Here is a 23019-nt window from a genome sequence, read left to right as displayed (position 1 = left end):
TTTAAAAGTCTTGTTCGTTCATTCCAACATCTGGATCATTTGTGGGTCTGCTTCTAGTTACTGTTTTTTCTCTTGATTATGAGTCTCATTGTTGTGCTTCTTCACATGTTCTTTATTTTTCAATTTAATTCTGGACATTGCATATTGAAGAAAACAGAGATGAGGTTAGATAATGGACGCCCTTTCCTCTGTCGAGCGCCTAAGTGAAGAATTGATTACTTTGATCCAATTAGGAATCAAGCTGGATTTGCGCTTGGGTTGGGCATAAGTTGAATTAGTTTCTGTCTCCTTCTGGTTTCAAAATGTTGACGATTGAAACAGGCCTTGTCTTCCAGCATAGCTTTGGGACCGGGCTTCGGAGACCAGGCTTCCTGCTTTCTAGCCACACCCTCAGCCATGGCCTACTCAGCATATTAGCAGGCAAAGAAGATTCGTTTTGCATTTGGGCTCTTCAGAATTCCAATCCCTCATGCCAGCCCACACAGTAAGAAAAATTTGAATATTTTAACTTATCGGGGGGATCAATTTTAAGTTATAGAAATATCTAACCACTATGCTGTACACCTGAAACTAATGTTGAATGCCAATTGTAATTTAATTTTTTTTTCAAGTTTGGCTATTATTCCAGCAAAATATTTTTATCTATGGCAGACTAACCCCTCTGCCCACCCATATGCTATCTGAATAACATCTCCCAGGTAAAAAAATCTACCTTTGACCTTGCTCATCTGGGAAGGATTGGTCTCTCTCCCTGGAATATAGATTTCTTTGCATCCCACAGTTCTTTAATGGCTTTAAAAAATATTTATAAATATTGTATTTAAAAAATCATTTTATCCAGTGTTTTCTTAGTATTTCCTCAGGAAAGGTCGTCTTTTATCACTTTCTACATCCTAATTAAAAGTGAGACTCAAATTTTATTCATTTTCAATTCCAAACCGTCATGTTCATGCACAAAAAGTGAAGCTATTGCTTTTCACATGTTGGCTCCACTAGAAAAACTATACGAACCATCAAAAGATGTGTTTTATTTTGGTGTAGTCAGGTTCTTCAAACAGAAGATCAGTTCATTCCAAAGGTGTCCGTTGTTTCGATCTGCCATTGGCGCAGAACAAAGCTTTGGGGAGTTTTCTTCCCTTCACTGTGCATTGCCTGGGACCATCATGAATACGACTGTGAAGCTGACACTGAGGCTAAATAGGACTTGTTTTTGCAGTGACGATACAAATACGGTTTTGGGTGGAGCACGGTGCCATGGTAAAAGCAACACCTTACTTAAATTAAGAAGCCTGTGAAACATAAGTGTGCCTGGAGTTGGTGATGGGGCCCATGTAATGCATGAGCAGGTCCAAAGAAGCTGTGATCATCGACCAATTAAGTAAAAGCTGTAGTTGCCAACATTTTGTGACAAAGCTGATGAAAAAGGAAAAACAAAAAGCATTCTTCAGTTTTCTCTCGCTGCCCATCACGTATCAGTTCTAGAAAAGGTTGAGCGTTTGAAGTCAGTCAGAGTGTCCTCCCACGATATCGAACCTTTCTGGAAATGAGTCCTCTCAATTTGGGGTGTATATTGTTCAAAACTCGGAGATCCTTGATCAAATTGTTCAGCACATGGCTTTGTTTTTGACGCTTTGAAAGAATGGCATTAATTGAAAACAAAGCTGCTGATTACAAAGACATTGGACTTTATCCCTAAAAAATAAGGGGAAGCAGAACTCATTACATAAAAAGAGCTCAGTGTTGAAATTCTATGAGGGTGCTTCAAAATATCTTGACGTGTAAGAATCTTTTGATGGAGATCCTTTTAAATATATATATATGTTTTTATTGCTTTTAGAAAGAGAAAGGGAGAGGGAGAAACATCGATGAGAGAGAGCCATCGATCGGCTGCCTCCTGCACGCCCCCTACTGGGGATCGAGCCTGCAACCCTGGGGCATGTGCCCTGACCGGGAATCGAACCGTGACCTCTGGGTGCATGGAACGATTCTCAACCAACTGAGCCACACCGGCCAGGGCGGGTTTTCTATTTTTAATTAGAAAAAAAATACATTGTGTCTCAGAAAGAGGTGGAACTGAAAAAGCCTGCAATTTTGCAGCATCTAAATTTAATGAGGTGCTCAAAAGAATCATCGCAACAATTTATTTGGTGAATTTTGTCTTGTAAAGTGTTCGTGGAAGAAAGGGACTCTGAAAGGAGACCAAAAGGCAATACCTGCTATAACATTTAGGCTAAAATATTTTCACATTCTAATGCCAAAAACTGAGCAGAGAATATCCTTCGTTTGCCCTGAACTAGGGAGGCACCTCAGCACCTGTGGGGAGCATATTTTCCCAATAAAAACATTACGCTCCACCCTGAAGGGCAGATGGAAGGCGGCAATAGTTTCAAATTTACCAACCACAGATGTTCCTCTGAAGAGGGTGGCAGGGCCCAGGCTGAGTGGAAATACTGGCTTTGGAAAGCAGTTTTTCCTCCCTCATCTCTAAGGAGACAGCAGTAAGTTCAGAAAACACATCAGCCGCTTGGCTGCCCAGCAGGACCGAGACCGAGGCCCCCCCAACAACCAGCCCGCCCGCCAGCTCTCTGCGCTCAGCCGAAGGCGGCGGCCGCGGGCCCCTCCTCCCAGCTCCCGGGAGAAGCCGCCGGGGCGGGTTCCTCTGCAGGCAGGAGCCCGAGGCTCCCCGCTCACCTGCGGGCAGTCCCAGGTGTGAGGCCGCGGCCAGGAGCCGGGCACCCGCCCCGCTGCGGGCCCCGCCTCTCCTCGGCACCCACGTGCCTTCCTGGTACTTTGGAGCCCGGCCCACCGGTTGTTTCCATTTGTTCTCTAGACTCGGTTTCCCTCCAATACTTCAGCCCCCGATCTACCCTCTTCTCATCATCTGAGACACTGGCATCCGCCTGCTTCTCCTTCGTGACGTTCACAGCGCGCCCCACTCTCGCAGCAGCTCCAGAATCATCTGTAAGTCGCTGCAAGGGCCGGGTAGGAAAGGAGGGGCCTTCGGCGGCTTGTCTTCCCCACCCCCGCACACAGGCAGGGCCGAGATGCAGGGAAGGGGGGTGTTGGCTGAAGGCCCCCAGAGCAAAGGTGTCATGGATGGGGAGTCCGGAGCTGGCGGGGGAAACCCATGCAATTCGGGGTGGCGGGAGCTTAGGGCAGTGGAGACGGGAGAGGTGGGGAGGGAGGCCAAGGGGAGCTTTGGCTGTCCAAGGAGCACAGGCCCGTGAGCAGGGCTGTACTCTCTCCCTGGCAGGGTCAGGACTCCCAGGGACAGAGCAAGTGTCCTCTTCACCTCCGCCCCCCTCCTCCCTCACCACACACACACGCACACACGGTCACAATCTCATTCACGGGCGTGCACACATGTGAGCACACACGAGTCACACATGCACACACGTATTCACACATATACACCATCATCCATATGTGTGCACACACAATGCACACGGTCATACACACACATCCACAGCGCGCACACACACACACACACCCCACGGCCTCCTTCACACCCGCCCAGGGCCCTGCGTGTGGCCGGCGTCAGGGCTGCCACACTGATGAACCGTGTTTGGATCTTTTGCATTAACCTCTCCAGCTGTTTACCTTCGACTCCCGGGTGCTCCCTGTGTGCAGAGCCCTGACCTCGTGCTCCTCACAATCAGAGAAACGTCATCTCTCTTTCCCACAATTGCATCTGAACGGCCCAGGCTTTGGGGGATTTTTAATGAAATATGACTGTAAGTCAGGCAGGAACTAAGGCCTGTACTGTACTCAAGCCCTTGGGCGAGGGGGTCACGTTAAAGATAATCTCCAAGCAAACCGCCTCCCATGTCTTGGGATTCCTTTTAAGGCAAAGGGAAACTTGGGGGAAAAGGGAAACTCGTGGCCTAATATCCACCCCGCGTACAGTCTGCAGCTCCCAGCCCCTGGACGGAGCCCTGCGGATTTGTTAGTCTGCACGTTCTCAACAATATCCAGTCCGCATGCGCTATTTTGTAACAAGTTCAGGGTTATCTTTTTTTGAAGAGGAAAGAAACAACCCTAATGGACACAGTGAATGTAGAGAATTTAGCAGAGGAAAATGCTGGCAAGAGGAAAGGCCTTCGTAGATGTGATTTTGGGTTGTTTTAGTTGTGAAGGACCCTCCTGGAAGAAGACTGATTTCCAAGAAACTTGCATAATTTGATAATTTGATGCCCCTTCCTAGAGCCCATCAGGCTCCTGCCCTGAGACCAGCTCCGTAGGAGGAAGGCTCTAGCCTCAAGGTAGCTCTGCGGTCCCCCCTGAACCACTGGGTCCCCATCCTTAACCATGTACATGGGACACGAGACATCTGAGGAAGATGGAACGACTCTGGAAATACCCACTCATCCCCACGTTCGTCCCCCCATCCCACTAATCCCTGCTGTGCTCTCTTGTACAACGGGGTCCTCCCAAAGCTCCTGCTTTCCATCCGAGTGTTATTCTTTATTTGATTTCAAAATTATTCTTCACGTGTCACCTTGTGCCTCGAGCCATTTTCTGCCTCCCATGAAACCTTGCACCCAAAGCAGCTCTCAGAACTAAATTAATTATAAAAGCATATTCGTGTCACCTGTTTAGCAATCAAATTAATTTATTCAATGCATCCAAGAGGAAGCCATCAATTACAACCAGCGACTGGACTATTTTGTGTTACAGCATTTATAATTCTAACACATTTTAATATCTCCTCCAGCAAGAATTACCATGAACATCCTCTGCTCACGGCCTGGATTTGTGAGTTAAGGGCACCTTTTAGACGCCCGGGCGTTCAAGTACTAGCATCTCACTGTCGTCAGGTGTGTTCCGGGGGATCCACCCCTCCGTGAGAAACAAGGCTCTCCGTTCTCGGACGGATGGCCTCTGCCCCCAGGGCCTGCACATGTGGGACAGTCTGTCCTGCAATGTTGGCCAATTTCTTGAAAGTGCTTCCAACCTTCCTGGGTGAAATTTCCTGAGACACACGATAAACTCAAAACAATGGGAATCCATCTGCACCCTCATGTCAAGTTCAGAATTTACATAAAGGGTCCCAAGCGGCCCGGTGTCGGAATGAGTAGGACATTCAGAAAACACAGTCTGCGCTCCACCTGGGCCTCTCAGAGGATCCAGCCCACTCTCCAGAGCAATTCTCACTAAACTCCTCCTTCCACCCAATTCTAAGTCACCCGCAAGACCCACAGCTAGTAAGAAATCCTCTCACCTGTTCCCCAAAACTCCCCAAGGAGACAGTTGACATGTATCTGACACACAACTTGTATCCCAACTATGTAAGAAATGCCTACGGCACAGTAAGAAAAAAGCAGACATCCCAACAAAACAGAGGGTGACAGGCAGTTCCAAAGGGGAGACCCGCATGGCCGCTGAGCAGGCCAGAAGGTGCCCCGCTTCCTGAGTCCTCGAGGATTTGCAAATTAAAACCACAGCGTGCCCGGCTGGTGTTGCTCAGTGGCTGAGAGTCAACCTATGAACCAGGAGGTCACTGGTTCGATTCCTGGCCAGGGCACATGCCCGGGTTGTGGCTCCATTCCCAGCAGGGGGCGTGCAGGAGGCCCCGAGAGATGATCTTTCTCTCTCATTGACGTTTCTCTCTCTCCCTCTCCCTACCTCTCTCTCTAAAAATCATTAAGAATATATTTTAAAATAAACAAATAAATAAAACCACAGTAAGATTTAAACAGAACACACCCACTCAGATGAGGACAATGGAAAAGGCAGGAAAGTCCAAGCACTGGCGAGCGTGCAGAGCCCCTGGAAGGCGGCACATGGCTGGGTGGAGGGTAAATTGGCACCGTTTGGAACGCCTGTTGGCAGATAGACCAAGCTGAACATATGCATCTCCTATGACCCAGAAACTCCACTCTTAGGTAAGTACCCAAAAGAAATCAGCCCATATGTTCCCCAAAAGACACTCACTAGAATATTCACAGCAGTTTTATTCACAAGAGCCCCAAATGGGAAACCACCGAATGTCCATTAACAGGAGGATGGGATGGGGCTGCCAGATGAAGGCCAGGACACCCCATGGAACTGGAATTTCAAATAAACAACAAGTACATTTTTAGTATAAGCATGTCCCACACAGTGGTAATATTACCCACAATGAACAACTGCCAGGCACCATCACGTGGAGGGATCTCACAGACGTGATGATGGACCAAAGCAGGCAGACACGAGAGAGGACACACCGGGCGGTCCACGTACACAATATTCAAAAACAGGTAAAACCCACCCACACTGTTAGAAGTCAGGAGAGTGGAGGGACAGGGGCCTCCTGGCTGGGAACACGAGGGGCACTCTGAGAGTCTGGGACATTCCATTTCTTGATTTCGGTGCTGGCCACGCCGACGTGCTCACTTTGAAATTCATCACACTCCACAGTTAGGATAGGGACCCTTTTACAAGCATGAGACATGCTTATAGCAAAAAGCATTTGTCATTAATCGGGGGTTCAAATTTAACAGAGTCCCATGTTTCATCTGACAACACTATTCCATCCCCTGTTAACAGCCATCGTCCCATCAACATGTCATAAGTGTATTTTATGTCAATCAAAGTTATAAAAAACCTCACTGGACACTGTTATCAATGTGTCCTAACCCTTTTTTTCCCTAAAAAGGGAGGGGGACATGTCAGTGGGCAGTGCTGGAATTTTCAGTGGCCGGGGCAGGGGGTCAGAGCAGGAAACAGCGCTGCAGCTACTCTTCCTGTAACACAGAAGGTAAATCTTTCAAAGACCAGAAACATGACCCCGATTTTCACCCTGTTCAGGTTTAAATTCAAGTTGCCTTCTAGGTGCCTTCAAACTTTATCTGTTTTTGTAGAAGGAGAGAGGTTAGGAGAAATCAGTTAAGCTTGTTATTAGGTTCCCTCTCTCCCTCCCCCACAATAACAGACCCCTGGCCTCTGAATGGGGATTGGGAAACAGCAGGGACCCCCCAACATGATTGAGAGAGACAGTGAGAAGTATAGCTGCTCATTAGAAGGTGTCCCGTGAAAGTGGAGACAAAACCTGAAGCTGAAAGAATTGAAAAGTCAACTGAGATACTAGATCCACGTATTAGAGGCGGCCTGTGAAAGGCAGTCAAGGGCAGTGGCTAGACTCAGCTCCGACATCCTCAACTACGTCCCCTTGAGCACTTTACCAATCACCGGAACCTCAGTTTCCTCATCTGAGAAATGGGGATAACAACCATACCTGCCTCATTGGGTTGCTGTAGGAACTGGGCAAGACAATGGGTGGTGGGTTAGATTTTTCAAAAGTGATCACAATGTATTTCCTTCCATCCCCCATCAAGGCGGAGTTGATCCCCTTCCCTTGAAACTGGGGGGGGGGGGGGGCAGAGAGCTTGTGATTAGCCTGTGGCTAGTAGAAAGCAGCAGAAGCTATGCTGTGTGACTGCTGAGGCAAAGGCATAAAAGGCAGTCACCTTTCCCCTCGTTGGTGGGTGTACCCACCTTCGGAGCCCTGGGCCTCCATTCAGGTCTAGCTGCCTGGGAGCCACCATGCTGTAGGGAAGCTCAAGCTACATGGAGAGGCTGTAGCCACATGATTGAGACTCCAATGGACAGCCCTGCTGAGACGTCAGCTAACAGATAACATCAACTATCATAGGGGAGTGAAGAGTCCTCCAGGTGATTCCAGCCCCCCACTGTCAATACCTCAGCTCATCAGCCCTTGGGTCTACCCAGCCAAGGCTGTAGACATTATGGAGCCGAGACGTCATTCCCACCATGCCCTGTCCAAATCCCTAACTCACATCAGAAAATGGTTGCTCTAAACAATTACGTCCTAGAGTGGTTTGTTACACGGCAACAATAACAAAAACACAATGTCTTGTATCAGTTAGCACTTGCTGTGTAACAAACCACCCCACAGTTCAGTGGCTTAAAACAGTGTGCATTTGTTTAGCTCACGATTCTGTGGGTCAGTTGGGCAGTTCTTGTGCTCTGGGCTGACTCAGCTGCTCTCTCCCAGGCTCCCTCATATATCTGAGGTTGGCTGGTGGTAGAATAATCTGAATGCCTCACTCACTTGTCTGGCAGTTGGCAGGCTGTCCATGGGCCAGGGTCTCTCATCATCGAGGCGGCTACCCCAGGTGTCTTCATAAGGGAGCATAGTTCCAAGAGCAGCAAGAGGGGACCAGCCCCGCCGTGCAAGCTTCTCACGCCTCCACTGACAACCCATTTGCCAGGATTTCACTGACCAAAGACAGTCGTCACACAGCCAAGTCCAGGGTCAGAACAAGAGGGCTCCCAAAGGAACATGGCAAAGAGGTGGGAATCTTGGGAGGGGAAGGATCCATGGCCATTTTTGTAGTCTGCCCACATGACAAGGGGACACAGAGCAGGACTGCTGCCCACTCCCTGGACCTAAGCCCCGTGCACCTGGGGCACAGGTGTTTGGGAGGAGTGGCTGGGGTTGAGGTTGGCGAGATAGGCAGGGGCTGGGTGTGAAAGGCACTCACCCCGACTCCTTGAGGACAGAGTATAATAGAAGGGGACAGAGTTTAAGAGCCCAATGCCTAGGTTTAATTCCAGCTCAAACGTCTACCTGTTAGGACTGTGGTGAGAGTGAGATGAGGCAGATGCCTGGCATGAGCAGCCCTGCCAGGGGAGCTGCAGGTCGGCTGCACGCAGCCCCGGGAAGCTGGCAGAGGTCTCTTCCGTGCCTGCTGAGTGACAGCGGCTGGCAGAGACAGAGCCAGCTGGAGAAGCGCCCCAGCCAGAACCTTCGCAGATGCTTGATCCCCAAATGCCCCATTATTAGGCTACAAAGGACTGGTGCAGCTGGTCATCAAGAAACGATCGGTGCCCTGCTTGTCTGAGGTTGACCTGTGCAAACTACAGTCGCTCAGGTTCTGCACCTGGCCGGCCCAGCAGATCCACAGGCCGAGCTTGTGAACACAGCGGGAAGGCTCGCGCTGGGTGATGCCGGCTGGTGTGAGGAGACGCCCTGCAGGGGGGCAGAGCCAGGGCATGGGCCCGGCTCTCAGTGTTGGACGTGGGGCACTCTGCAGGAGCCACAGCCCAAAGTAGGCTCAGAAAGAGGTGTTTCCTGCTGCAGGACGTCCCCTGGAGCCAGGCCACAGATGGAAGGTGCACACCTCACACACACCCAAGCCGAGCCCCACCAACCCTCACCACATGGCAGGCGGTCGTGTCACCCACAAGGAAAGAAGCCACCCATTCTGGCATTGCTACCCCACTCATCAGCCTCCCAGACAAGGAGGAGGGTGGGGCAGAGGCCTTCCTGGCAGAAAGGGCAACAGGTGAAGACACACAGAGATCCAGGTGGGCCTGGGGATCACAGAGGCACGAGCTCCGTGAATAAAGTGGGACAAGAGGACCCAGACCCCCCCGGGACATCAGCATTCGCCTCATCAACAGTGAGGTCAAGGGACGTTTTTAGGCTTCAGCATGATGACAGGGGTGCAGATGGCTCTAGGGTCATCTCCCTGGGACAGGGGGGAGGAAGGAGAGGCTGGACATGGGTGACCAGTTCAGAGATTTCTGCAGCCCAGAAGAGCTGCTGCAGCAGGGCTGGGGGAGGGGGAACAGACCCAGATGCCCCGTCTCTGGGCTTGGGCAAGTTAATAAACTTCCCAAGACGTCCTTCGACTCCTCTGTGAAAGGAGACCCTGCCCACCTCCAGGATGTGGGATGATCACAGGAAAGGAGACTCATGTGCAAAAAGCCTGGCACACAGTAGGTAGTCAGGACCAAGGAGGCTCTGCTCCCATTTACCTTCCACAGCCCTGCAGTGGGGAAATCCAATCCCAGGTCGCCTGGGCCCGCTGCCCTGCGAATAAGTGGCAGGGGCAGATCTGCCCTCAAAGCCAGACTGCATACAGCTCCCGGGGCATCCCGAGACGTCCTCTCAGCTCCTGGCCGGGGCCCCTCCTGGACCTTGTGACCTCCCTCCACTGGCCTCCTGCCCTTGAAGCCCTGTGGTATCTGCCACGTGCCTCCAGCTCCATCCACGCTCTTTAAAGGAGCTTCACCTGACGATCCTCAGTGAAACTCCTGCAGAGCCTGGGCTGAGATCTGCGCCCCTCCTCACCCAGCTCCCTGCTTTCCCCCATCGCCGCCAGCCAAGCGAGTCCCACCTTTCATGTGGACCCTGCCCCAGGTTTATCACCATGAATCCCACACGCGCTCCCTCCCGGAGCCCCGCCTGCAGACAGAGCCGGTGGGCAGATGAGCTCAGGAGGCGCATTCAGACACGTCTCGGGGAAAGAAAGCAAAGCTGAGCCGGTGTCGCCAGAGCCTGCCACCCGCCTGGCCGCGGAGAGTCCCTGGGAGAGGCGCGGGCTCCCGGCTGCCAGCCGGGGCAGGGCGCTCGGGACTGACCGGGCATCGAGCCTCACGGAGCCCCAGCCCTCCCCGCGGCCACCCGAATGCTGCGCAGGATGAAAATAAACATCCCGCCGCCCCCCCTCCCGGCAGCAGCGCCGAGCTCCAGAGAGACCCCAGGAAGTGAAAACAGAGAAACCTCGCCTTCGGCCCCGCGAGGGCCCGCGCTCGTCGCGACAGTGTCACCTCGCCGGCCGGAGGCGGCTCGTCACGGAGGAGCACTGATCTGCGGGCAGTTTCTGACGCACGTGGAGCTCGTTTTTGTGTTTGGGGCCGTGTGCATGGAGAGGACCCCGCCCGCAGCTCTGCTTCCTGTGCGAGACCCTTGGCCGGCAAGGCCCAGGCCAGCAGGACCGCGGGCAGGAGCCGGGTCCTGCAGCCCCGCGCCTCCCGGGCCCCGCGGCCTGCTTGCCTGCGATGCACTGTCCTCATTCCTCGGCACCGGGGCCTCTGTGGGCCGGAGACAAGTTAAATCGCCAGCCAGCGGAGCGTCAGGGGGGAAATAAACCTCTTCGTCTGCAGCCCGGGCCCCGGCAGGAGGCCCCGCCCCAGCCAGTGCCCACGTGCCACCCGGCCACACATCCCTCTCTCCCTCCACCGTCCTGGAATTAGGACAGTTACCACCTTTGGGCTCTGCAGGTCCCAACAGGCTCTGGGGGGGGGGGGAGGTCCAGCTGCCTTCATCCAGGCACCACGAGGCCACCGTGTCCAGAGGCTGCAGGTGCTCCGGCCTCAGCGGCCACCAAGACACACCCAGCGTCGGCACTCCCCAAACTGCTGAGCCAGGTCTGCGAAAAGACCGTCGACAACGGCTCCTTCGAGATGAAACAGTAGCCAACATTTAGGGGTCCCCATGGGCCCTGTTTCCATTTCTCCTCATGCACAGAGCAGGCCGAACAGCCAGGAGAAAGGCAGGCGGAGCCTCACCGAGGAGGAGATGGTCCCTCACTCACGGTGACACTCTCCAGGTGCAGGAAGACAGGACGCCGCTGCTGCCTGGGATTCGGGCTGGAAACATCGGGCAGGGAGGCCTGTGTCCCATCCAGAATCTCCAGCCCTGCTCGTGGGCACGGAGGCTCAGGGCAGAGACGGGCAAACCCCTCTGCAGGGGGCATAGTGACAGCTCAGAAAGGGTCCGTTTGGGCAGCGTTTCCTCCTGCACATCCATGATCCCCCGTGAGGGACCGGCAGGGGTGCCCCACCCGTCGGAGAAACGGAGCGCACACACGTGACGCGGTGCGGGCCATCCAAAGCCAGCCGTCGGAGTCCCGTGAGCCCACGGCTTTGCCAGCACACTCCGCCGCACGCTCAGCCTGGATTGGTGCTGGCGACCCGCCTCTGGTTAATTAAACGTATTAATAAGATGTGAGGGTAGGAAGTGCCAGTTTCCTCCCATGTGTCAGATGCTCCCCGGGGAGCCGAGATGGGGGGACTCTGCCAACCCACAGCCATGGTTCATTAGACTAATCACCCTGAGGACTCGTAAAGCCAGGATCTGAGACAAGTGTGAACATCTGAGCTCCAGGAGGACAAGGGCAAGTCCCAGTCGTCTGTTCCCAGTGCCACACTCAGCTGGGCTCGGGGTTGGGCACGAAGGAGCCCCTCCGGAGGTTCTGGGGAGTGAGCATAGGGTCCTCCTGCCATGCCCCGGGTGTGTGGAAGGAGGACACGCGAGCGCAGGTGGGAAGATGGTTGACAACCTCGCCATCAGGGAAATGCAAATTGAAGCCATAACGAGATATCGCAGCAGCCCTGTCAGACTGGCCGAACTCAGAAACAATGACAGGCCCCGGCCAGTGTGCTCAGTGGGTAGAGCGTCCGCCCCCTCGGATGGAAGGGTCTCGGGTTCAATTCCCGCTCAAGGGCACTTAGCTGTGCTGTAGGCTTGACCCGGGTCCTGGTCGGGGGGTGTGCGAGGCAACCAATCAATGTGCCACATCGATGTTTCTCTCTCTCGCTCTCCCCCCCTCACTCACTCCCTCCCACTCTTTTTAAAAATCAGTGGAGCCCACAGACCGAAGGGTCTTGGATTTGATTCCAGCCAAGGGCACGTACCTGGGTTGCAGGCTCCATCCCCAGCCCCAGGTAGGGCTCATCTGGGAGACAACCCATCGATGTCTCTCTCACATCGATGTTTCTCTCTCTCTCTGCCTTCCACTCTCTCTAAAAGAAGCAACGGGAAAAATATCATCTGGTAATAATCATGACAATACCAAGTGCTGGTGAGGGTGTAGAGCAATGGGACGTTTGCACATTTTCAGTAGGGATACAAAATGGGGCAGGCACTGAAATGTTTCAGCAGTTTTGTTTGAAGTGAAACTTATATTAATCATATGGCCCAGCCACCTCACTCTCAGGTGTATACCCTCAAGAAATGAAAACGTGTTCACACAAAAACCTGTCCATGAATGTTCAGGCGTCTTTCTGAAACAGCTAGAAACTGGAGGTGACCCAGCTGACCTCCAGCAGGTGAATGATAAACCGGTGCTTCCATACAAAGGAAAACTACCCGCAACGAAGACAATTACACGGCGCAATCGGGATGAGTCATAAAGGCTCGGTCCACACACCAAACAGCCTTATCAGAAAGCCCAGCGCTCAGCTGTCTCTCTCAAAGCTCAGCTCACTGGAAGCGTATTTCACCTTCTCAGGGGAGACAGCTGTGGGGTAAAAGTCGGAATATAAACCCTGGCAGTGGATGAATAAAGCTCATCTCTCTCATTACTGGCCGTGGCTCTTTGGGGTCGAGTTCAAAAGACGGAGACGTTGCCGGTTGTCCGGTCAGCCAGGAGCCACACCCTCCTCAGGCCGGCGAGCGCACCTGTCCAAGGTGAGACCAGAAGGAGCACGGTCGGCCCCGCGGAACCGCAGGGCCTTCCAGCCGCACCGTGTGCGTGTATTAGATGAATGAACTAATTAACAGATTCAACTAAAACCTTCTGTTTGACCAAGAAAATTAAAGTAATTGACTTATCATGGCCCATTAATACAATGGAATTTAATACAGCTGTAAACTTAATGACTGGGAGAGTATTAACGATAAGGGGAGGGTAGTCCCCTCCTATTATTAAGTGAAGACCAAATTATAAGACGGTGTGGAGAGTGGGATCCAAGCTCTACCTGCAAAATGTAACAGATACGCATATAAATATACGGAAATACAATAAGTCCTCATGGAAGGCCGGCGATGGGTTCTTGGAACTGTGGCCAAACACCGCACTATGGAGCCAACTGCTCCATAAACTAATTGATACGAACAAGACTTGGCTCACTGGTGTCCTGAGGGAAGGATGCGACCCCAGAGCGGCCGCGCAGCGTAAACACAGGGATGGGCGCAGGTGCTGATGGCGGTTTTCTCTGAACGGGGGTAACGGGCGGCTTGTCGTTTCTCCCTCTCTTTCCCTATATTTCCCAGTTTTCAATAGCGAGCACGTGTTACTGCAGGGTCAGGAAGGAAAATGTCCTAGTAACAATCACGTGACTGTCAGACAGTGACTGACAGCTTGACAGAACAGCGGTCACGCGCGGGGATGCGGGCGGGGGCTCTGGCCCTTCGGCTTGATCCCGGCTCTGGTCCTGGAGGGCGGACCACCCGGGCGGCTTCCTTAACCTCTCTGGGTCTGAGACCCAAAAAGGCCAAATAAAAATGAATGTACTACATGTAAAAAGTCATGGGTCATGGCTAAAGTCGTCCTTAGAGGAAAATTCAAAGCCTTTACTATGTTCATTTGAAAACAAATGAGCTTAGTTTGAGGGGCTAAGAAAAGACAACAGCCAAACCCAGGCCACAAGAAAAACCTAAGTAAGAGAAAAGGGCAGAATTCAGTAAAACTGAGAATGAGGCAGAAATAACGAACGCAACTAAAATACAAATACGTAAGATACAAAACGAAAACGGGGAAAACTCAGGTATAAAGGAACCGTTTTTAATTAGGTATTTAAGGGATATTATTCACAACCACAAGCCAATCCTTAAAAAAGACTTAAATCGATACATTTCTGGGGGGAAATAAGATGAAGCGTCAAGAACCGGCTCACGTGGAAACAGAAAGTTTGAACAGATCGATCGCCATGAAAGAAAGTGAAACGCCAAGAGGACAGACGATTAGAACTAAAAGGAGAGTCGCCGGACACACCGTCAACACAACACGCGAGGGTCCTCGGCTCCAGCGAAAACTCACTGCAAAGAGGTCGCCAGAAACATAGCAGCGTTTATCCCAGCAACAAGGTGCATGCGGCCTCCGGGGACAGACTTCTGGGAGCACACGAGGCCTCTCCAGACAACGCTGTGAATCTAATAAAGGCACAAGGGAACGTGCAGAAAGACGGGGCGTTGCCCCTGCTCGTGGCTGGCACGACTCGGCCCGGCTCTAAGCGCTGAGCCAAGCCAGCCAGGGCCAATGTTACCCTCTTTAAATGCAACTATCAATGGTATTTGGAAAGTCTTCATTTTCCATAAAGACAAGAACACAAAAATGAAAAATGATGAATCTATCACAGGATTAATATAATATAACATAATATAATAAATAATATACAAACACATACAGATTCCGAGTAGCTTAAGGAACCGAGAGAAGAGCAGAACCCAGTGGGAGGGGGTCGCTGCCCAGGACTGTGACTAAGAGGCACAGGGGGAAACGCAGGGAAGGGCAGGAGATATTAAACAGCATCAACCAGAGCCCCCAGCCCCCAGCCCGGGAGCCAGAGAGTCCTGCCGGAACGTGGGGCAGAGCGGCAGGGCCGGCCGAGGGGCTGCAGGGGTAACATGGGGACCCCAATTAGGGGCTCACACAAAGCCTGTGAGCCCAGGCCCCGCAGCCCCGACCCTCTGTCGGGACAGACGTAACAGACTGGGCTGGAGTCGCCACCAAAACATAAAGTTCTCTTGTTCCCCAGCGAGGTTTACAAGGCGTTTATGGACCCGGGACAACCTCAGGACAGCACTCGGCTCGGGGCCCACTGCCCAGACAACGGGGGAGCAGGTTAGGACAAGGGCCTGGATAAGGGCGCGGGGTGGGGGGAACTGAGGGCCACTGAGCCCACATGCAGGTCGCGCCCTCCCCCACCTTGTTACCTTGCAGCTCGGCCCCGGGAGGGACAGTCCCCTCCGCAGACCCGGTGGCCCACACGGCATCCTAACCAGATTCCCGGGGCCCGGGAAGCCCCTCACCATCAACATTTAAAAGGAACCCCAGTAGACACAAAACCATCCAGACAGGCCTCTGAGTCACTGCCCCCCAGCCGCACGGGCCCTGGGAATATCTTCGGCTCCCACAGACCACCCAGTTGCTTCAACCAGCCTGTGTGCCTCGTAGCAATTAGTTTTTTAAATATGTTTTTATTGATTTTAGAGAGAGAGGAAAGGAGAGAGAGAGAGAAACATCATCAATCCGCTGCCTCCTGCAGGCCCCCCACTGGGGATCAAGCCCACAAGCCGGGCCTGTGCCCCGACCGGGAATCGAACCGTGACCTCCTGGTTCATAGGTCGATGCTCAACCGCTGAGCCACACCGGCCAGGCCGTAGCAATGGACTCGATGGGCCGTTCCTGCTAACTGAGGATGGCCACAGCTGGGTCCAGTGTGTGCGAGCCAGTCACACACTAAAGCGGTTCTCACCTGGGCAGACGTGGGTCGCTTTGTTTCTGTCTCAGGAAACCATGAGATTCCCACGTTTCATTTGCCCGTAGCCACCATTTACTGAGAATGTAGCACGTCCAAGGTCTCAGGGAAAGGGCTCCGTGGGATCTCATTCAGGCCCCACGACACCCTGGGCGCTGAGCTTGTCACCCTCACCCCCGTCACAGGTAATGGACCAGCTTCAGAACAGCCCAAGGCCGTAGGCTGGTGAGTGATGGGCCCAGGATTCCAACCCGGATCTGCGGGAGTAACGCAGGGCTCCTTCCACCCCCTCCTGAGAGATGACAGAGGCACCAACTCAGGGAACAGTCAGAGAGGGCTGCCCGGAGGTGGCAATACCGGAGCCAGGCCTAGAATGCCGAGTGGGGTTTGGCTGAAAGAGAGGAGCGAAGGGACAGCAGCGAGTGGGTGAGGACCCGAGCGTCGCAGGCAGGAACCAGGGGCATCCCGGTGCCACAGGGGATGTCCTTGGAGGTGCTGAGGTTTGGGGTTCAGCCCTATTGTTATTAGTAACATAGCCAATGCTTATTATGTGCTTTACAGAACTAGGTTGCATCCCCCGAATACCGTGAGAGAAGAGCTGCTATTTTCCCAGGAGGCCGCGATACAGGGAGGCTGGGAAACGGGCGAGCGCAATCCCGGGCCAACGCTGGGGCCGGTCTAAAGCGTGGCTGCCACCTGCAGTCAGTGTCCACACCCTCGGTCACTCGGTCACTCCACAGCCCGGGACAGGGTGGGTCTGCACGGGCTGGCAGAAACCGCGTGGGACTCGGAACGGGGACCCGGTCCCTCTCAGCTCTGGCTCTCGCTTCTCAACCCGGCGCAAATAACGCCAGCTCGGGGGTCTCCGAGAAGGGGCCCTTCCCTCCACTCACAGGGCAAGGGCCGGGCGGGAGAGGCGGGCTCTGGTGGACAGAGTAATGGCCCCCAAGACGTCCAGCCTTAGTCCCCAGAACTGTGCAGTGTTCCCGCCACCTGGTAAACTTTACAGATGCCATTGGTTAACGGTCGTCCGGGTCATACTAACACCAGGGCTGGATGCACTCAGGACACTTTTTAAGCAAAGCAGAGTTGGGTGTACCTGTGAGGAAAGGTCCCCTGCGAGGAAGAGGCCCCGTGACGGAGCGGCTCCTAGTCTGGGGCCTTTGAGACCCTTGGTCCATAGAGCGGTGGCCTGGGTCCTGGTCACTGTTCCCTCCCAGGGCACCGTCGGGTCCCCTTCCAGGGGCAACGTCAGGTGACAGGGGGAAGAGCACGTGCTAAACAGGCCAAGTTCGCTGAGCTGCCCCTTGGGACTGAGAGGACAAAGCGACTTTGGAGGTTTCGGCAACTACGTCAGAAGTGTGGAGTGTCATCCCCGACACCAGAAAGGTTGCGGGTTCGATCCCCGGTCGGGGCACCTACAGGAAGCACCCAATTGCTGTTTCTCTCTCTCTTTCTCCCTTCCTCTCTCTGTAAAAAAATTAATTAAAAAAACGACAACAAGTCCTCAGGTGAGGATTTAAAAATAATAAATAGTAAGCGTCACCTCCTGCACACGCCTGCCCTGCGCCCCAGCTCGTCCCCCATGTTCCTCCCGACACCCCAGCTGCTCTTCTGCGCTGACCTGCCTCCGTTTTCTGCTTTGGTCTCTCCCTCCCCAGGAGCTGGGGTCCTCTCTGAGCCGCCCCCCCGGCCCAGCCCCGGCCCCGGGAGAACCCTGAACACCTGGCTGGAACCGACACCCCTGGTCCATCTCCGAAATGCGCCCGCCCCACGCTCTCCTGGCCGGTGTCCGTGAACTGATCCAAGACGCCGGCGGGGGGGCAGGTGTCTGGGGAAACCAAGGGAGCCGCCCTCCCGAATGGGACGCTCCGGCCTCCCCCACGCACCCCTGCACTGGCATAAACCCTCAGAGCCCTGCAAACGTCAGCGTCCTGAGCACAGTCCATCCCTGGGCACAGGCACCTCGCGCAGCGAGGGCGGAGCCGCCATCGGAAAGGCTGCACCATCAGTAACGTCGCCCTCGGAGCCGTCGGGGGAAGCCCTGCCTAGAGGACCCTGCTTAACTGATGCGTGAATCCTGAGATTAGGAGTGCGGGGACGCAGCCCGGGGAGGCCTGGAGGCAGTGCGGGTGGGGTGGCCAGGTGGCGCCGGGGCACACGGCCTGCGACAGGCACCCAAGGGGAGTGAAACAAGCCCCTCCTGAGATCAGAAGTGCAGCAGGCGGCACTGTCCTGCCCTCGCAGTGGCCCCCAACCTGTCGTCAAGGCACAGGGGGGCCTAATCTGCTTCCTGGCCCTGACGGGTGCTCCCTGTCTTCTCCACCCCAGCATCCCCCTGCCTGGCACACAGCAGGCACCCGATAAAGATTATTGATTATGGATCCCCAACTCCGAGTGCTGGCAGAGGGCCCGCACTGAACAGGTAATCCTAACTGTGACGCTAAGCAAGCCTCCCCCATTGTCTACCTGTCCCCACACTTCCTAGCCTCTCCCCGGTAATTCCCGCAGGATTCACCGTGCCCGGGGGATGGGAACCAGGGGAACCAGGGACAAGGATGTCCCCGAGCCTCCCTGACAGACCTCAGTCGGCAGTGCAGCAAGGAGGGGCTGGGCTCGGCTGCACCTGCGCAGATCAGGGAGCAGCAAAGACCCGGGGCCGCCCAGCCGTCCAAGCTCGGAGCCCAGGCCTGTGCCAGTGGTCAGCCCATCACAGGCCGCCGGGACACCGTGCTGCAGACCCCTGAGGGTATTGCAGGGAGTGGCCCACGACCGATGTTGCTCAGGACTCCTGACCTGTTTGGGCAGCACAAACCCTTTCCTGCCCCTGGCGGGACCATCACGCACTGGTCAGTCCCTGGCCCTGACTCCAGCAGCAGGCAGCTGGCCCCTCACTCGTGCTCACCTTGGGGTCCACTTACCACCCTCCAAACAAGCCCTGAGCAAGTGCCAGCTGGGTGCTGGCCTCTGCACCAGGCACGGAGGGGGGGTAGTCAGGTGACCTCCAGTGAGCCCACCAGATGCCCAACAAGGTTCATTCAGACAATTTTTAAGCAAATGAGTGTTTGCTGTCACAAGAATAGCACCATCTCCAGAAGGGTCTAGAAACGACTCTCAGCCCCCTCCCTGCCCCCCTCCCAGCTCTGCCACATGGGGCAGGCGAGCACCACTGAGCACTGCGGGTGTCCCTGCATAGAGGCGGGCCCCTCTCCCAGGAAGCCCAGGCCCTCCCTGGGCCTGTCCATCTTTCAGGGGCATGGCCCTCACCTCCCCCACCCAGAGCCCTGGGTGCCCCTGAAGCATGTCCCACGTGCAGTGAGAGCTTGAAACAGGATGAACAACAGAATCTCTAGGGAGCTTCCCACAGCATCACATGCCCGGGGCCGACCGCCCCACGGGCAGAATCATGGGAACAGCCCGGCCCCAGCACAATCTGACCTTGGGCAAGTCAGTCGGCCTCCTGGAGCCTTGGTTTTCCTCGCCTGTGGAATGGGGGTAGTAACAGCAGCATCGCGCTGACAGGTGGAATGAATGAGTCGCCCTTTCACGCCCTCCTCATGATGGGGCACACGGCAGACGTGAGAGTGGGCACAGCACCCTAATAGAGGAACAGGACTGCTGTGTTGTCTCCTGCCCCCAACCCCCAGCCACCCCAGAGCTGGAGGGGACCCCTTCTCAGTCCCTGCACCCCAATCGCAGGCAGCAGGAGGCTGAGGGGCAGCCGTGCATGCGGAAGGCCGGGCAGGGGTCTGGCCTACACTCAGCACCCCCACCCCCCGCACCAGTGCTGGCTCCTGTCGTCTCATCAGGGGGTCTGGGAGGGGATGGCGCCATCTTCCGTGAGCTCCCTGCACGGTTTGGAGCAGCTGGTCTGCAGGGCTGGGTTGGGGCTTTGGGTTCTAGCTGGTCAGACCAGCGGGCTCTTCCCAGCGGGGTTATTAGCTCCCCACCCATCTCACCCCTGGCTGCAGCCCACCCACCGCCAGGGTCCTCCCCACCTAATTAGCAGGCAAGTCGTGCTCTGGGAGAACTGAATGGGTCCCTTCTGCTCCAGGGGCATCCCTCACAGTGTCCCTTTGTGGCCGCCAGCCTCCTGACCAGGCCAGACTGCATCCTCAGCTGTTTACTCTCAGGGCAATTTTGACTTGGCCTCCCAGCTCCCACCTTCAAAGCCACGATCAGAGCCCGGCGGGGGGGCCGTGGGGGCTGCGCTTTCCTCTGGAAAAGTGGTTGCCGCAGGCAGGGCCGGTGCCACAGACGGGCCCTGGGCTGGCTGTTTGCAGGGAGCGTGTCGACCCAAACAAACAGCTCTGGAGGTGAGGAGGGCAGCCAGCCAGCCAGGCAGAGGGAGACAGTCTGACAAATGGGGCCCGGTTCCTGCAGCCGACACTGCCCACACCCCGCCGCTCCCCAAGGACCAGAGCTCCCCCACCTAAGACAGAGCAGCCTAAAGAAGGCTCCAGGCCCGGGCCAAGGCGCTCCCCACTCACGAGGTCCCTGGCTACATAAAGGGCCAACTAGCAGGCCCTGTCCAGAGAGGGCCACTCCCCGGGTGGGCTGGGCTGTGGGCACAGGCCGGGGCACAGGAGCCAAGGGTGGAAGCTACCTCCCCCACCTCTGGAACTGGCTGGGGCCCTGCTTTCCAAGCCAGCCCCCCACTCCTGGATGGACACCTCGGGGTCACAGGCACTGCTGTTACCTCCACCTGCACAGTGGGCTGCCTGGGCACCGGCCCCACAGGGTCCAGCCTCAGCTCCTGCCCGGAGACTCAGAGCTGTCTGCCCTCCCTGGGCCTGTCAGCCACCAACTCTGCAGGGCTGCTGTCGGGATTAACGACTGCGCACAGCCCCGGGCGATCTGTTTCTACATTTCCAAATTTCCTACAGGGAGCACATTTAATAATAATAGTAATAACAATAACAATAACAATAATAATAATAATAAACTTTTAGGAAAGTACACTGCATTCCACGAGGTCGAAAGCCCGGGCAGGCCCAGGGCCCTGGCCCCCTGCACCTCCCGCTCTAGGCCACGGGAGCCCGGCCCCTGGCGCAGGCGCGCTGCACGCTCGGGGCTGCCCGGAGCAAAGCCTTGCGGACAGCGCCCCCTGCCGTCCAGAAGCGCCCAGGGCTCTGCACCTGCGAACGGCTCTGGCCAAATCCAAGACCCGTGCCAGGTTCTGCTGGGTTGCCCCGGGTGCTGGATCTCGGAGGTGAGGGGCAACTGGCCACAGCCCTGTCATTCGCCCAGAGCCCGAAGCCCCCATCCGCAGAAATGGGGCCTCCCATTTGCGAGGAACTGACTTTGGGGGAAACTGAGTCACAAGAAGTTCTTAAAACCCGAGTCAGGGGATGGGAACCTCACACAGCCAGAGGGCTGAATTCTGGCTGTCTCTGTTTGAAACCTCCCACGGGGGTCCCGGGCCCCAGCTCCTCCAAGGGCTCCTAGGCTGCTGGGCGCCACCTGAGCCCTGTGTTTGCTGGTTGGGGCTCAGGCTCCCCAGAGTCTGTCCGGGACCCGCCTCCAGAGACCAGCTCAGGAGCTCTGGGACCACTCTTTAAGACGCTGGCTTAATTCAACCACCTCGTGTCATAAAGCAGACAGGCAGTGGCTCACCCAAGGTCTCAGCTCCTCCGTGAGAAGGGCGACCCTGAAGCTTGGTGAGCAGGCCACCCCCCCACCCCCATCCCACAGCCAGAGACTGGGGAGGCTGCCCCCAGCTCCGCTCAGCTCTGCCACCACTGGCCCTGTGCAGGTGGGTGTCTCCTCCCCTCTGAGGGGAGGAGATGGTCAGCAACAGACCCTCGAGTCTAGAATTCCTGGGGCAAATACAGGCCCTCACCCAGGCCACCCCCCAACTGGGTCCTGCAGCTTTCTGTGCCATTTGCATGGAAATTTATTTTTAAACTACTCCCAGGAGCAATTACTTCCAGGTCAGTAATAAGTACAAGGCCTGGCACTCAGGAGCCACACTAAAGTGCTTTGTGGTAAAAAGGGGGGTAGGATTGGGGGCTGGTGGGCCTTACTAGCATCCTTCGCTTTCCGCCTGAGAGGCAGATCTGCCCCACTGGCCTTGGGGAAGGCCAAGCCCAGAGGCCACCCAGGTCCTTCACTGCCACTTATATCCATAGTCCTACTGAGCAGGCGGCTCTGACCAGGCTCCACCTCACTCCCACCGTCTCTACCTACCGTCCGCTCTGCCCCGAAGTATCGGGATGCAAATTATAAAGCTCAGATGTTTCATTAATGATTTCAGGGACCAGACCGATGCATGGGGGGGGTGGGGGGTTTCATTTGCAAGTTAATCAAAAGAAAGGCTGGGGCGCTAATAAAACTCCCAAGTCATTATACATGCATTGAACAGTGAAGTACAGAAATATATTTTAAAGAGCTTCTTCCGAACAGACTAAGCTGCTTGTATGTGTGTGTGTGTATACGTATATATATAATATGTATAATTCACTTGAATGTCTCCTGCTGGTATCTTTAAGAATCCATCCCCAAAGTCAGAACCGAATAGAAATGCTTTTCCACACCCGGAGCCTCTAGGCCATGCTCCACATGAAAGGAGCAGCCCCCAAGCCTCCGCCCCGGGACACCTGGACTGCCTCCTGCCCCCCCTCCCCACCCCCAGAAGCCCTGTCCAGCCCACCCCCGGACCCAGGGCTCCACCACTTACTCTTTCAGTGACCTAAGGCAAGTTTCTCTCTCTCTAAGCCTCAGTTTCCTCATCTGTGACATGGTACCCAACATTCCGGTTTGCCGTGTGTCTTGTAAAATGTTTAGGCCCCTGTAGACATTGAAATCAGAAGCCTCCACCCAGACCAATAAGCCACCGGCACGAGCAGACCCTCCTGTAACCACACATTTAGTCGTTAGTGCCATGCTGCTAAGAGGTGACTCTTGGAACCTGAGGGTGGCAGGGAGCGAAGAGGTCCTACTAAATTTAAAAGTTCATTCCGCTGACGCGGCAGTCCACCTCTAGGGACCTGGTCCGCAGGAACACTCCAGCTGCTGAACAGA

Source organism: Miniopterus schreibersii (assembly GCF_964146895.1).
Source record: "Miniopterus schreibersii genome assembly, chromosome: 14".
NCBI lineage: Eukaryota > Metazoa > Chordata > Mammalia > Chiroptera > Miniopteridae > Miniopterus > Miniopterus schreibersii.
Note: the sequence above shows the minus strand (reverse complement) of the source record.